The sequence below is a fragment of the Halichoeres trimaculatus genome, unplaced genomic scaffold (genome assembly GCF_033239565.1).
Source record: "Halichoeres trimaculatus isolate MK-OKI-2021-1 unplaced genomic scaffold, fHalTri1.1 fHalTri1_scaffold_20, whole genome shotgun sequence".
Classification (NCBI taxonomy): Eukaryota; Metazoa; Chordata; class Actinopteri; order Labriformes; family Labridae; genus Halichoeres; species Halichoeres trimaculatus.
The window spans coordinates 19340347-19357902 of record NW_027437198.1 but is presented as its reverse complement, the minus strand read 5'-3'; the positions used below and the strand labels follow the sequence as shown (position 1 = coordinate 19357902).

General features: G+C 40.0%; 1 long non-coding RNA gene across 1 annotated transcript; it reads right to left on the bottom strand.

Annotated features, from left to right (window-relative positions):
* Positions 1-10114: 10114 nt before the first annotated feature.
* On the bottom strand, positions 10115-16578 carry LOC141809326 (uncharacterized). The gene is made up of 3 exons (XR_012600001.1): positions 16441-16578; positions 16260-16347; positions 10115-11283 (listed from the first exon to the last, which is right to left on the bottom strand). It is a non-coding gene; the product is annotated as an uncharacterized LOC141809326 (long non-coding RNA).
* Positions 16579-17556: the final 978 nt, after the last annotated feature.

The following is a 17556-nucleotide window of genomic DNA, read 5'->3' as shown; positions in this document are numbered from 1 at the left end:
TCCATTATGCCAAAGTAAGATTTAGTCATTATTTCCTCTCTTTTATTATTATTTTGGTTTCTCTAAATTGATAAAGGTGCTGTGCTCTTACCCTTCTTTTAGAACAGTATCCAGTGTGTCAGCTGTCAAGGGCACTCGGCCTACAATGGCCAAAACAATTTCTATTAAAACATGCTGACGATTCAGAAATAATGTCACCCAAAAAAAAAAAAAGAAAAAAAAAAAGAAAACAAAACACAAAAAATAAATGAACAGACAAAAAAGAGAAAAACCTGTAATGAAGAAACATGGAGAAAAAGGCTGAAGCACTATCAGCAAAACGGAAATGAAATCCAGCCTTTACAAAGAACTCTCAGAAGGAGAAGCATTTCTAGAGGGACAGGCAGAGGTGACACAGGAATTTGTTTCAGTTTAATTGTTTCCAAAAAATTGCCAACTCATTTCTTTTTTTGTCTCACTTTTCCTTCTTTTTTGCATTTCAAAACTCTGCTACAAACTTTTAATGATCAAATACTTCAAAATGTAAACTCCTTCATTTTTCAACTCACCTTAAAATTTTGAACAGGTGTATGCACAAGTGGAGATGGAAATTAGAGCCAATGTTGCTTGTTGATTTGTTGATTTGAACTACCCACGTTGGGCCACCTCATCCAAATCTAGACATACCCCCTATAAATATACAGTACATTGTGACCACTGATTTTAGAACAATTCAGAGGAGTCCATCCATGCTTACAAGTGGTCCAGGTGGTGAGATGGCAAATATTTTCAAAACAGGTTAGATATTGATATGCAAACCATGAGAAAACAAAACAAAAACATAGCAAAGCAAACAATGTGCTCCTTTTGGTCTCCAAAAAACTCTTTGGTTTTGAGTCAGCTGAGATGTAGACAAACAAAGAAGTAGAGTAAAGTTAAACACCCTTACCTGCCCATACCTCTAATTACATTTGAATGTAAAAAAAAACTTGCGACCTTAATACCTCCAGACTGGATAGTGGATTCTAAAGTGGGTAAGTGGTCTGTCCTTGGCTCTTGAGCCATCCTCAAGTGGACTCTGTAGGAACTACAGTCATACTTAACTCTGCAGGTTGCTACTTGGTTGAAACAAGTCAACTGGGTGCTCTAAAACTAACTTCCTTCTTTGCTACTTTCTGTTTTATGATCAGCCCCATCTGGGTATGCAAGCTTATTGTAAATTTTGATCATTTTCCATAAGCAGTAGATGATAACGGCCTCCTCAGCTACTTTAGGACTAATACAGTGCTTAGCGTGTGCGTCCTGCAGCTAGTATCTTTAAATCCGATTATTACATTCTAAATGTTTAAAGATGATATTAGACACAAGAAAATAAAGCTGATTTTATTGAAAATACTACTTCAGTTTCTCACTAAGAGCCTCTGCTTCTGTGCATCAACAAGCCTCAGTCCAAGTGAGCCTTTTTGGAGCCTGGCCAATGTTACTGTTGTCTTCTTCTAACCCAGATTTTTCTCATTTATCACTATAACACTTAAGAGTCTGGCAATTTTGTGTTAATTTGACTGTGTGCGTGTGAGTAATGTAATGCCTGGGAGAAGATGCATCAGAAGGTGCACTATAGATAAAGAACTTTTGCTGCTAAAGAAACCATAGTACTTAAAGGGTGAGAAAATGCTAATTTTGTCCATGACAGTAATGAATGTTTGTCAACAACCCATTTTTCTCTGACAAGTTAAAATAATTCACTGTTGATAAAAACTCTGATGAATGTTTGTTTTGTTTTCTTAAATTAGATGACAACACAAGAATGTTAGTGATTGACCATCTGACATTTAAAATCCATAGTATTTTCCCTGGGCTGCACGGTTGCACAACTGTTAGCGCTGTCACCAGTCGATTCCCAGTTCAACCAGTGGGCCTTTCTGTGTGGAGTTTGCATGTTTTCCCTACATATCTCTGAGCACTCCAGCTATCCTGCAACACTCCAAAAACAAGCTCATCACGTTAACTGGTCACTCTAAATTGTCCATAGTTGTGAGTGTGTGTGGGAGAGGTTGCCTGTCTCTGTGTGTCAATCCTGTGATTAACTGGCGACCACACCAGGGTGCACACCGCCTCTTGTCCTAAGACAGCTGGGATAGGCCCCAGCCATTTGCAACCCTGAGCAGGATAAGCAGAAGCAGTATAGAAATGGATGGATGGATGGATGGATGGATGGATGGATGGATGGATGGATGGATGGATGGATGGATATTTTCCCCGCTGTGTCTCTAATCTGACAAATACGAGAAATATGTACATAGCTAAAGGGCACAGTGTTAGCTTGGCCATTTGGGCAACATTTACCAACCAGCTGGGCTGGGCTGACGTCTGCCAGATATCTAACATTCGCTATTCTATACCCATTAAAAGCTCTTCAGCTCCATTTAGCCTAGTTTTGCAATCTTTCCAACACATTTTGTCAGAAATGTGGAAGTCTTGATCAATTTTTCATAATCACAGATAAAGAAGAAGATCAGACAGCAGTAATTCAGTGCACCTTTCACTGCAAGTACATACAAAGACTTTCATAGCCTTAACTGTTGCATTGTGTCTCCACAGAACTTTTAATGAAGCCGTACTGGCCAGAGGATGAGTTTAGTCTTTGTACTTGACTTGGAATAAGGACAATTCCTCTTCAACATTTTTTTTTTTTTTTACTCTAGTAGACCTGCAGAGACAGCATGATAAAAAAGAGAGTCCTGGCTAAATGATTCAGCTGAAATGTTGCACAAGCAAAAGTGTTAGGACAGTTAACCATTGTAGATTTAGACACTTGGTAATGAATGAATATAAAGAGAACATGAAACACCGACATGAATTGTTTCTCTTCAGGGTATTGATTGTTTTAAAAGTCTGTGATAACAACTGAAGGACTGCAAGTATTGGAAACATTATCACCTTTGCGGTTAAATTCCGATGTCACAAGGGGCAACAGCTAACTGTCTGATGTGTTTTTCATCTTTTCTCATTTATTTGATGAGAAAACATTTTTTGAAACTGAACAGACACTCCAGCATCAATGATGCATTTTGTTTTTTTTGTTTTTCTAGAAGATTCTTTATAAAATTCATAATCTCAAACTAATGACATTAATCATGATTGTGACCTTCTTGGCATTTCATGTTGTTTTCATTACTTATTATTGAGACAAATTACACCCAGTCACAGTGGTCTACACACATGCCAGATATAATTCTGAAACAGTATTTGTTATCCATTATGGTTTTGATTTGACAAAAAAAAAATGATAATAAAAAATTCAAGGTCTGGGTCAAAGCCAGGGTTTTGTTAACTCTGTATAATGCATGATAAAATCCTGCACAGTCATGCTCCTCTGATAGGATATAAAAGCGTTTGAATACAAAGCTTTTCAGAGCTGACGCCTCTCATGATGATCTTTAGTATTGTAATTAGAGATACAACCTCAGAGTTGGAAGTGCAAAGGTTTCCCAAAGGTGAGTGCTGGTATGAATAATAATAAAAACAAAAACAAAACGTAAAAACCTGACTCACACTTCCCTTGGATGTAGCAGGCAGTTACTTAGAAATATCCAACATTCTTTCATTAGTAGTTAACAGATAAAAATATTCAAAGGACAGGGTTAGTTTTGCTCCAGGAAACAGTGCTCTAAGAAGTTGCAACAATAACAAACCCACCAAGAGAAATGAATTGAAATTAATTGGTTAACAAAAAAGTGAACCTCATGGAAGGAATGAAAGCTAATGTAAAAAAAAAATAAAAAAAATGTGTACCCGCATTTTAAGTCTGTATACTGCAGATCAAAGTAGAATAAACAGAAGGAGACTCAAACATAAACACCAAAGTATGACTCTGCATCTGTGCATTTCTTTTAAGGTTGCACAAGCTGTTTTTAAATTGCAGCTCCTAATGCCAGCAAAACAGATGTGACCTTGATTGTGATTTCCTGTCGATCCAACTTAAGGAGCTTAAGGAAGACTCGTCCCTTAACAGGATTACTTTACCTTGATCTAATAGATTTGACACTTCAGGCTGCATAAATCTAACTGCATCCTTTCCTTTGCATCAAAGATGAACAGGCTCTTATGATCCACAAACAGACATCTAAGCTGATGCATTATTACAAGAATCAATGGCGGACCTTAACCCTTGCCACTTTTCTTCAATTTGTCTCTCCCTCTTCTTATCCCTGTCTGTCTTTTTCCCACATTTATTCCACTCCCAGCCCCTTGCTTGCTCTCAAACACACAAAGTGTGTGACAGTCCCTTAGGTGCATGGTGCAGTTTGCTTCAAGTCCAGGTTGAGAGGCTATTCCATTTGGCAGTCACTTAATAGGGACCCCTCCCCTCTTCCACCCGTGTCTGCTCTGTTCAGCAGGTTACAGAGCGTTAGGCGGAGGCAGCGACTGTCATCGCAGAATGACAGTGTCCTGACCAGCCAGATTCCTTTGAAGCAGATGCCTGCGGGTCTGCCCCGGGGGTTGCTGAGGCATGCTAGAGTCTGCCATAGGTGGAAGAGTCCTGCTGTACCTCGGCTCATTTTGATTAATGGACCTCTCTCTGCCCCTGAGTGAGCAATTATCAGAGGGTAGGCAAAGTCGTTCATCACTGTAACCGAGCAGCAGGTCTCTTCCACCGACGAAAGTCATACCTGCAAGGCGAGGGGTCTTCGTCCGCATTCAACACCTCTTCCTCCACGCCATGCTGCCCTGTCTGACCAGGAGGGTCTATCTGTCTACGGAGGGTCAGGAAGGTGTGGGCTTTTGGAGGTAGTGATCACAGATCAGATTCCTCTGCTGTAATTGTTCAGCCGCTGCCCGCTGGCCTCTGCAGCCTTGATCAAATTCGAGCCTGTGTGTTATTGTGAGATCAAATTCCTACTCAGTTCTGTGGCAACAAGCCTGGAATTCACTTAGTTTTTGCAACAGCACTGGCACGTGTTGCGAACAACCATTGTCCACAGTGGATGTGTTTTGAATTCTAAATGTCCTTCAGTTTGAATGAAAGCAGTACGTCAATTAAAAGAAGATTTTTTTTTTTTTACCAATACTTGACTATTACATTGAATCTGAATGAAGGCTTAAGAAAGTGGTTCCTTCTACAATTTTGTATCACAACTAAATTTCAAACCTCAGATACTGATTGCAACCGACACCCTCAAAGTCTTATGGTCAGTTTATTGGTGGATGATGGTTTATATTCACTGTTATGGCTTAATTGTAGCTTTGATTTGGTCCCTGGCACAGGCGTATTCCTTCAAATGCACCTTGAAAATATTTTAGACCAGAAAAGCACTCAGAAAGCGCAGACCTCTGCCAAGCATATTGTGATTGTCACGCAACACTTTAGTCCTACTTTAATGTTATACTCTCTTTCAGCAGACTGTCTGCTACAACTTGGTGTTAGTTGCAGGTTTGTATGATAATTTGTTACCTAACAGTGTCTAAAATTATGATGACCCTGTACATATTTCATATTCCAGATCTCAGTTTCCAGAATGTTGCAAGGATCTGGATCATACTTTTACATCTGTCAGAAATTATCGTGACAGTGTCTTGTATTGTTTTGCAAAGCAATCTGACCATTTATTGTGGAGTTATGTACACATGGGCTGAAAATGGCCCTATCTCACAATGATAAAGAATCCTTTAAAAAAAATCCTGGATCCAGATTACTCTCAAAATTCAATCACTTCCTAAAAATTTCATCAAGATCCGTTTGTTACTTTTTGAGTTAAGTTGTTAACAAACAAACGGACAAACTGTCCCAAAGACATAACCTCCTCGGTGGAGGTGATAACACGCCAAAGCACATTTAGACAGACACTTGATTGAGAGACAAAACAGCGACTCCATCATGTAAACGCATATATACACATCAACACTTCAGCACTATAATGAACAGGTCTCTTCTCACAAAAAACACACTTCCAGAAGCACAGACCTTACTTCTGTTTGTGTCCATTAACCTGACTGACAGTTGGCCCCTGTGGGGTGAGGTTTGTTTAGCATTCAGTGGACTTCACTTTACAGAACAGACTCAAGCACTTTATTACAGTCTCTTCTCCATCTCACCAATCATTACAAGTACATACAATTTGAGGTGGGAAATAAAAGTTCTGGGGGTTGAATGGGATGGAGGGAGAGGTGCACATTGTGTTGTATAGTTTCCAATTCTATTAAATCTTATCGTATCATGTGGTAGCATCTTATTGTATTCTGTAGTATCACATCATGTCCTGTTTTCATGTTTCCTGTCATATAAGTTGTACCATTTCATATTTTGTCATGTCGTACTTTGCCAAGTGTGTTGTATAGTAATGCATCACATCCTATCATATTGCATCTTATCGTATCGTGTATTGTATTTCACTGTTGTATAGCATCTAAGTGTATTATTTTGAATAGTATCGTTTCCTACTCTGTTGTATTATTTAGTATCATCGTGTTATTTCTGTCATATAGAATCTTATATATTATCTGTTTTGTATCGTTTAATGTTGCATGCTGAGCTTTTTCGTATAGTATTGTATCTTATCCTATTGCATTATATCCTTACATTTTGTATTGTACTGTGTTGCTATCATGTTGTATAGTATCATATCCTTCCCCTTTGCTTCTGTTAAAGCCATCTGTTGCATTTTGTTTCTTTTTTTTTTTTTTTTGTAATCATCTGATTTCCACAGCAGGGGGCATGTGTGTACATCTGTGCGCATGTGTGCTGTTCTTGCGCAAGAGTGAGAGGTAATAAGGGCAGGTGTGTGTAGCTGTGGAAGCACACAGTTTTTGACTGTCAGCACTTTTCGATTTAGTTTTGTGCTTCCTTTTTAGATTTGATATTATTTTTAACCAAAGGACAAAATAAATGAAGAATCATTACATCCTGATAGCTGTCTTTTCTTTATTTACTCAAGAAAGAGCAAACGCGTCAACTGTGTTAGACACAAAAACCTCAGTGATGACAGGACGAGATAAAGTCAATACAGCTCCCTTTTGTACCGGTTTGTGTTGAGCCATACAGTGTCTTGTCAGTTGTCAGTAAGTCAGTAAGTACTGATACCTATCCTATTGTGTTGCATCTCATCATTTCCTGTTGTTTCCTGTTGTCGTGTCATGTAGTATTGCATCTCATCGTATAACTTCACATCTTCTCACGTCATGTTGTAAAGCAACTTATTGTAACTTGTCTTGTTCTCTGCATCGTATCCTGTCCTATGGTTATGCATCTTATCTAACAGTGTCATGTGGCATCCTATTCCATTCTATTGTATCACATCTAATCATCATTAAGCGTAATGTTGTTTTGTACTATATCACATCATAATGTCCTGCACTACTTTATCCTATTGTGTTGTGTCATCTAGCCAAGGTGTTGCTGATAATATTGTGCTGGTTCACAAACTGACCATCATATATTGTTGCGCTAAACTGTGTAACATATTGTACAGTCTTGTATACTGCTCCAATATCACATTTGAATGTGCCGAACCAGATCATATTATACCGTATTAACGTGTTGTGTCACTGTATGATGCACCTCTCCAGGCTTTTTGAATAGGAAGTGCAGAGCTCATTATGTTGTTTTGTGCTTAAGTGAGAAGTTTGCTTTACAGATGAGAGGACGTGCTTACAGAACTGTTCGTAATAGGGCTGGCTGATTGCTGGACCCCATGCAGTCATTGCTATTGCACACCTGTTATCCAAAATCCCCTCACCCACAGTGAAAAACGCAATTAACAAAATAATTGTTCCTTCCAGAGTCCAACAATTTGCCCACAATTTACCTGAATCTATTGGTCGATTACCAGATCGTCTTCAGGCTGACCCCACCAGCTAATGGCTTTGGAGGAAGGCCAGGACCTGACTCCCTTTTAACGCTATCTAATGTGCTGTCACCCTTATATATTATGAATGCAAACCAACCAAACACAAACCGTCTCACTATTAGGGTCTTTTTCTATTCATTGATTTCTCTCTTTACTTTAAGCTAATGATTTCCCCCCCTTCTTTTTTATGCATGCTTGTGAATCTGTTAAATGCTCTCCATTGTAGGCACTATAAAGTATGAGAGGATTTGGAATGCATTTAAAGTAGAGATTTTGTTTGACCGCCCTGATATCAAATCACAACGTGTAATGCATGCTAGATGAGCTGTGTCTGTCACTATTTATGTGTATGTATGAGTGTCTCTGTCTTTCCACCTGAGAGAGTGAGGGGGTGCTGGGCTTTGTTTCATTGCAGCCACATTTTGAATACTAAGTGACCAAAAAATATTACATGGGCTACATGACTTTTAAACTCACATTTTCCCCCCACAGAAACCAGATAGTCATTAAAAAAATGCTGGTGTCTGAATATTCCCTGTAATATATATGTTTATAGATGTTTGAAAGAAATTGCTATAGCTTAAAATCTACAAGAATGTTAGCGATACAATTTGTCTCTCCACATGAGTAAGAGCTATCACATAAAATCTGCACAAGACATTTGCTCTGGAAATGCAGAAATTGCACGCCCTCCATCGCACTCTCCTCTATATCTTGCTTTCTGCATCTTGTGCCATTCCTTTGCCCTCTTTTTTTTCCTCCATCTCTCACTGTCTTCTCTATCTCTGCCTCACATCTTCATGTCACTCCCAATTTTCGCACAGTGAGATGGAAATTGAGTGGGAGGACTGGGTTGCTGGATAAGATGGAGGCCTACGAGTGGACAAAAATAAAATCCAATTTCTCCAAAAAATAATAATTGCTGCCCCCCTCTCTCCACACACACACACACACCTTCTGCGGTCTCATGGAGCTGAGGCTCTCTTTCGCCATCCCTGCCTGTCTGCAGAATCTCAAAACCTGATGCACAGCAGGAGGGTGTAAAAAAAGAAGAGATGGACCGTGCACGAAACCAGCTCCACTTTCTCACATCTGAGATTGGACACACACCATTGCCCTTTTTAACTTAAGAGCCAATGCTTGCTTCATACCATAATAGATAGAGTGTACCGGCCAGGTGAGGCTCTGCTCCAAAGAATTTCTAATGCTCAGAGTTGCAGCCCAGACTTTTAAAAGATTCAAACAATTTTGAGCCTGAAAAGAGGAAGGTGATTCATGCTGGTTTTTCTTTTCTTGAAGTGAGCTTTGTGTTGACCAAATGGGTTTCATTTGGTCATTTGTGGAGGAATACATTCTTGCTCCATGCTTTAAGAGTCTGTGTGTCCCAGGAGACTTTAGAAAAACTCTCACCGCGTCTCTTAGCTGTGAGACGGCTCATTCTGTTTTCTATCGGGGAGGAGGAAATACTGTACACCTCACGAGCCACATCGAACTGAGCTGACAGTTCAGTGGGAGTGCTGACAGGTGAACAGAGAACTGTTGTTGAAGAAATACAATATAAACATGGCTGCTAAACAAACAAATAGAAAAGGGGAGTGAAGGTTTAAATAAAACTTGTCAGCTTGGTTATCTTCTGCTGTTTAGATCTGATGCTCAATGCGCCCTCACACTCCGTCTCCCTCCACAGGGTGTCAAAGTGTGCCTGGATTCCATGATAGCAGCTTTGTTAAATCAAATTCAGATTTAGTCTTCCTATTCTGTCTGTCATGTTAAGTTTTTATGTACCACAACCTCCCAAAACGGGGGAAAACAGACATCTTCAGATATATATCTGGCCGGCGAAGTTAGGAGCCATCCACTTATTTTTGGAGTGTGAGCAATAAGGATCCTCCAGAGCTGTAATCTAGTTGACTGACAGCAGCATAAGACGCCTTTCTCCACACCTAACCAGGAGACATTCAGTAAAAGCAATGTGATTCATGAAAAGAGAACACAGGCAGAGAGCGAGGTGAGAGGAATGCACCGAGCCACAAAGACATAAGACAGGAGGAAGAAGATGAAAGACAGAGAGGTGTGGAAAAAAAAAAAATCCTCCTGAGATCTTAAATTTTGTTCTTCTTCCATTTTTGAGGGAAGACTTCAGTTATGTGGGGCCTCTTCCTGACTTTCTATTACTATTACCTTTCTGCGTGCCCACATTCTGCAGTCTGTAAATGACGCCACCTTTCAGAATAAGCCTCAAGAGACAGGTTTTAAAGGTATGCCATTGATTTATTTAAGTACTGGTTGTGTAAAAAGGTGGCTTCATCCTGTGTTAACAAAAAAGACAAGTACATGTGAAACACATAAAACACCTCTTCTCTGAGGTAAAGATTCAAGCTTTTCTGAAGCAATTAAAAACAAATCTTTATTGATCTCAAAGCAACATTTGGGGGCAATATTTCAGTTAACACCTGAGCTCCTTCAAGACTTCGGGTATTAAATTAAGACTTTGCAATTTCAATTTTCTATCAAGAGATTTCGAGCAGAGAAGAAGAAAACATACAAAATGAAAACCACATTCAGAGAAGATCGATCAGTCAAGGTGAGTGGAGCACACGCAAATAGTTCCAGACTCTCACTGCGGATATAATAAAACAAACTTTCTGAAGGATAAGGTCAGCTGAAGGAGCAAACTAGGCCACGCAGCATATCCTCTGGGTTTGAGAGGGATACACGCTCGAGTTCAACTGAATGTGGTGCGGAGTCCACAGGGACTGTGGGGAGGAGAAAACAAGAGCAGAGATGGGTACAGTTGGGGACACAATTCAGCTCATCAGACTATGTTGTGCAAGACCTTTATCCTCGCTAGACCTTAGTCTAATCTTGTTTTGATGCTGGGTCACAGATCATTCTATCGTAAACGTTTCCATAAACCAGCAATTTCATGGAGGTTAATAAAAAAAGGTCTAATTCTGTGTGAGTAAATAGCACCTTGTCTCCTCAGGCAGCCTTTCTCCCGAAGAAATATCAGATCCTGCACTTTGTGCAACCACATTATATTTTTGTGTGCCTCAAAGTGCAAAACAATCTTGCAGACATCTAATGAGAACTTTGAAGTACTGCCTGTGTATGAAAGAGACCATTTCTCCGCTTCACTTTAATCTCCCAGATTTGAAAAAATACAACACTCCAGCTCAGTTGGTATCAGGGAGCCGTGTTTGTCTCTGAAAAATATGGATATTGTAAGTGTCCTTTTTTGTAAGCAAACATCCAGACATAAATAGGAATAAATCCATCCACGTGTAATGGGTTGCAGCACTGGGCTGGAGAAGAGGTGTCATGAGTGTTATGTAGAGTGCAGTTTGTAGACCCGTATGAGTGCAACCCAAAAGACAAAGGCCTGTTTTTGTTCTGTGAAGCTTTGTCCAGTCATGACAGCAGCGATGCACTTGAGCCTTTTGTAGGGACCATTGTTCTATAACGAGAAAACACACACATACAAGAGTTCAGTACAATCACATCATGTTTATTTATCATTTCCTACTGCAGCACCATGGTATTGATTACACATTATTTGTACACACAAAGATATTTTATGAACTTTGGACTTACAAAGTTCCATTTCGCTCACAGCTCTTTCTGTTCTTATTGTCTGGGTCTCAGTGCTCCTCAACCTTGTCCTCATTAGACAGCAGCGGCTCCAGCAGCTCCACGACCACTGTGGAGCCAGAGCTGTGTTGTCTTCAATACAAACTTGTCAATCAATCTGATATAAAGAAGAGATATCACGGTTCCTGTGTCCATGCTGCTGTCTACAGGGGGGTCAAACTACAGCTATTGAATTCTGTGCTCCCCAGCTGTAAAAGCTAAACATCATATTAAACATCTTTACTACGTTTCTCAAAGCAACCTGCAAGAGTAATCTTGGTCTTTTGTGAGAGTGAGGTTTTCATTCATACAACCAACAACTCTCAAAGGAAACATACTGCGTTTCCAACTGCACTACATCTCCATGCCTCTAGGGGGTGTACTGAGTCTAATTCTCAGTTCAATTTGAGGCCATATAAAGGCATGTTTCTGTTGTTAAAACTAACATGAGTTGAAAGTGAGCGGCAACATCTGTCTGGGATGGGAAGTGCTAAAAAATTACAGTTCTTTAAAATTCTACTCAAGGCTGGTTGCACCAAGCAAAAAAGAAGATTTTTTTGAGAATTAATATAAACATATTAACAATCTTGTTCACCAATCAGCTTGGGTTTAAATAGCTCATTGCTCTATGCCACACAATATTTGGTGAGTGTGACTGTTGTAGCCTATTTTTGATGCTACTAAACACACAAGTTTTTCCCTTCCCAGGGTATGGGAGACTTGACTGGCGACTGAATATAAAGGATACGTCTCCAGTCTGTCTCCACTCCATCACAGTACCCAATCAGATAGGTTTCCATTCAAGAAAACTTGTCAGCCAACACTGGATCTGCTCCATTGCAGCCCGGCTGCATGGTTGGTCTGGCAGGTTGCAGTTAATATGCTGGTATTTAGCTTGACTATGACAACAAACTGACATAATGAGTGGAGCCAGACCAGGAGGCAACAGGTTTAAGGTTTTACAGCCTAATGTGGATGAAGAGAGGATGATCAATGGAGTGAGAAGCCAGCAAACTCCCTGGTCTTGCTGATCCAGCTGTCTGTCAGTCATGTAACCTGCTGGACTGAACATGCAGCCAGTGTAAGCTGACAAACCGAGTCATCACGTAACAGAGCAGGGCCGGACTGCAGACGTATCTGGTGGATTTGAGGCGTGCGAGGTAGGCACCCTATCTGTCTGCAAAAACGCCAAATCTCTGCCTCATCCTAACTCAAACAAGAAAAGCACTCAGACAGTGCAGACCTCCGTCAAGCATGTTGTGATTGTCGCGCAACACTTTAGTCCTACTTTAATGTTATACTCCCTTTCAGCAGACTGTCTGCTACAATTTGGTGTTAGTTGCAGGTTTGTAGGATGATTTGTTACCTGACAGTGTTGAAAATTATGATGACCCCGTACTTATTTCATATTCCAGATCTTAGTATCTGAAATATTGCCAGGTTCTGGATCGTACTTCAACATCTGTCAGAAATGATGGTGACCTTGTCTTGCATTTGTTTTGCTAAGTAATCCAACGATTAATCATGGATTTGGTGGTGAGAACGGCCCTATTTCACAATGACATAGAATCCTTTTAAAAAATCCTGGATCCAGACAGTGATCCGGATCACCTCCAAAATTTAATTTCTTCTTTCTTATCCCATTTTGAACATTTCCTGAAAATTTCATCAAGATCAGTTCCTTAGTTTTTGAGTTATGTTGCTCACAGACAGACAAACTCTCCCTAAAGCACAACCTCCTTGGCGGAGGTAATGAAGTCAGTTTGAGTTCAGCATTTCCAGTCTGTCCCCCATCAACAATTCTCCTCTTATAATAATAATAATAATAATAATAATAATAATAATAATAATAATAATAATAATAATAATAATAATAATAATAATACTTTTTGAATAATATAGAACATGATGCAAATTTAAACTTTTGAAATTTAAGCCCAGTGCTAAGCTGCTGGGCTACTTATTAGACAACATATGATTGGCATTTTGGGTCTGCAAGGCTAAAAGCTTTTATGATTTGCTTTACTGATCATTATAGTTTTTTACACACACTGCATCACTGGCTGCTTAATAAATCGCAAATGCTTATATGCCACATGTTTAAACAATACATGTCTCTGCTTCCCTTTCATCCAGAGCATCCAACAAAGTGCACTGTCCCCGTTAACACACCTAAAGATTTATATAACATGATGTTCTCTTTTTCTCTACACAAACACAATTCAAGGTCACATCTTTAATCCTATGAGTGTCCCTTGAAATTCTCAGTAAACATCTTCGCAGCCTCTCTACCTGCCTCAGACATTATCTGTACCGCCTTTATTCACTTCACCTCAGAACATGAAGAGTTTCATTCTTTCACTCTTTGAAACATTTCCCCTCCTTAAACACAGTGACTCAGATCTACCTATTTTCTGACAGCACAGCCATGCCTTCACTTATGTCCCTCGTCCTTGTATCTTATCCCAGCTAATCAAACAGCTCTTGCAGTGCGATTAGTCTTCTATATCTTACACTTTCTGTACCAGGTCCTATAATTAAAAGCAGAATAGCTCAATGTTAGACTGCTTTCCTTTTCTTTCATTGTTGGACCCTTACACTTCACAGTAATGAGAGGACTAACAATCTTCCATGTGTGAGTCTTCCAAAACCAAAAATGGAATTTCTGTGCAAATAACTTGATACAGCACGGAAATCCTAATAATTTAGGAGCAACATGACTAAGAATTGGTTTACTGACTGCTGTTCTGTTTCCCTGGTTCTGACAAAAAAGCCACCCCATGTGTATTTCTGCTGTTACAAGCGACCACTTCTGGGCCAGAGTTGAGAGCAGCTGTTTCTTTCTCATACTAAAAAGGTAGGAGAGCTTTTGGAGAAAAGTCAACTCTACCTTTGCTCAAATTAGCTCCAGTGACACTCAGCAAGCTGCTAATGGCATCCACCTGTGACTCAAAGCGGCCACAACCCTCAATATGCACAGTTTTAAGCCTCTTTATACTCTTCACTGGTGAGGAATTTGAGGATACTGTGGGGAGTTTTCAGCTGGTTGTGAAATAGACTGAAATGAGTCCTGCTGTCCTTACATGAACTGTCCACATGGCTGGCTACCAGTTACAGGATGTACATAACAATGTGTGTGCACACCCAGTCCTCTGTGTCTGTGAGGGATCATGGTGATTCTCAAACGTGATAGTTAAGAGTCCCTAGAAGACTTTTCCTTCTCTGCAAAAGAAAAAAATCGTAATATTTTGCAGGGAATGAGAATTATATCTTTATCCATGTGGGCCACTAAAAACTATTGGAAAGTTCTTCAAAGCACCTTGAAACATGCTGCAATAAACTAAATATATAAAAATTAGGCACAAAAGCCCTAACTTTTATACTGTTAAACCAGGGTGATTACTTGTTTATTTTATTTAAAATGACTCACTTAACGCTGGGTATACACCAGACGCATCTCTGGTTCAACTCCACTCTGTTGTGTATTGACAGTGTGCTCCCTCTTCTGTCAACTCACACTTGTTGTGTGTTCAGTCCAGCACGTTGCTGGAATTTCTGTTACTTGTTGTTAAACACATTCAAACTGGGCTCCTCCTCCGTGGCTCAGTGCCAGCGGCAGCCCACACCCACAGCCCCAGACCAAAACTATATGAACATGATAGCTAGCCCAGCATTTCTACATGGAAGAGACTCAAGTGTCGTGCACCTGACTTGGCATGTTAGCAAAAGCTAATCACCTGTTTTTGGCACATACTTAGTTAACAGAAAGCCAACTTGTGCTATTTTTCATTCTGTGCTGCTGTGGTACTCTATAAGTGCCCCAAAAAACAAGTGGAAGTCAAGCCAAAAGCTTTATTCATTCCGCGTTTTGTTTCACTTTGGTTATTTTTCTCGCTCCATGCTACGTCCGCTGTCTTAGCCACTCGCCATTATCAACATGCAAAGTCACTTATACACTGGGGTGTGCTGTGATTGGCTGATGTAACCCACTTACTCTATGCCCAGAAACGTCCTGGTACAACCAAAAGGTTAACACAGGCAGAGGAGAGGGTTCGAGGCAGACACAGGCGCAGACGCCACAATCGGGCAGGATAATTCCTGTACAAGTTTTTTTTTTTTTTTTTTTGAGGAAAATTCTGCATATGCTACCTTTAAGGAGAGTGGCATTGTGTTTACTTGAATTATCTGCAACTGAAAGAGCTGAGCACACAGAAACATTGCTTGGAAAAGAGGTGATGCCAGAAAGAGGGTAGAGATCATCTACGACCAAATACAGTTCTGTAATCTTTTTTCTCCTCTCAGTATGTATCTAAAACCAGCGGCTCTATCATAACAAAAACAGAAGCCATAACTTGGCAACATGACAGCGAGGATTAAAATCTTTGTAACTTTAGTATTCAAGTTAGCTCAATATAACTTAAGAAGACTTGCATACCCTGGCCTGTTATGACCTATGTTACAGAGAGGATGATTATTTTTGCACTGCACTGAGAATTCTGGCATTGTCTACATGTCTTGGGAGCAATGAGCCTTTTAACACACTTTTTCTATCAGTGGAACGCACTTGGAAGTAAACAATACAAATGGCTGGATGTATTCCATAGTATGCTTGGCAGGATTTTTAGAGGTCAATGTGGATTAAATAGCTGAAATAGAAAATCTTCTCATTTAGTAACAGCACAGCTAAAATCAGCATTAAATTCTGGTTTGATGAAACAAAGGGCCTTGCGGAGTTAAAATCCCACAGGATGTGTCAAGACTGCAGCAATCAAAACAAATACTTAGAGGTTATATTTGATTTACCTGGTGTAGCTACAGGGCTTTAAATCCATGCACCTTTAGAGTTAATCACATGTTCACTTTGCTTGCAGCTCTGGAGCCATCATAGCTTCTAAAACAGATAAAAACAGTCAGATGAAATTTAGGCTCGCTGAAGTAAATACAGGCAGTCGTATAATGGTTGCATTATAAATAATAGACTCACGTTGTGCCTCTGATGTCTCAGTTTGTTGGTTGTGAGAACCAGAGACACAGTTCTGTGCCAGGCTGAGGCAGAGGGTACAGAAGGTGTAGCTGCAGTCTCCTGAACACACGCCAGAGCATACGTTCACACACATCTGGCAGCAGATGTCACAGCAGCGGTCAGGGCAATATCTCCAGTCGTCACACACACACGAGCAGCCGCCAGCCGCCCGGCATTCCTCCTCACTTTGTAAGCACAAGCTGCAAGGCTTGCAAAACTGTAAGCCCATGGGTCTGCCTGTTAAAAACACACACGCGGACAGAGAGACGAGATATTGGAGGAAATCACTGCCTGGAAAAATGATCTCCTTTTCAAGTCCAGAGCTGGAGAGGAAGCTGTACGTACAAAAGGAATTCTGTGGAGGAAAAAATGCTGATAATTGACTGTCAGCCTGTCCTGAACATCGCACAAGTTTCCTGCTATCTTGAGTAAAGTCCAAAGTTCTTGCCAAATGAAATATTTGTCGAAGTTCTCTGAGAAAAGCCTGACTAACTTTTATATGTAATGCTTGATGTCATACTGTTCCCCCCTGAGGCTTTCCTCCAGTCTGCTCCAGCATCTCCTCCCACGTACATGAGACAAAGGAGGAAGTCAGCCTGAACAACAATTCAGAGAAGAAACTAGCCTCTCAAAAGAGCGTGACAACCTCAAACGTCACTATCAACAGAGTAATTCTCTGTTCACACGAACCCAAATAATCAGAACACCAAAAAGGCATTTTTTCTCTGTCTTCTGAGCATGAAATTAAACAGAGGAGCTCTTTCTCAAGGCTACTTGTCACAGAGCCTTTAAGATAGGAATGGTGGTAAGCAAGGCTAATGAGCAGTGAGGCACAAATGAAAAAATGCTGATTTAATTACTACACAGAAATAGTCCAGGTTTCTTACATGGAAAATAAAAATACTAAGAATACATCAGATGTCAGCTGTGTTTCTTTTTAAATCAGTTTTTATGTGTTTATTTATAACAATCCTCCCTTTACTGTTGGGAAAGGATACATAAACAATCTCAAGACTCAATGTGTTCGTCATTTACAACATTTTTACATCTTGTTATTGTGTTGGAATAAATACTAGC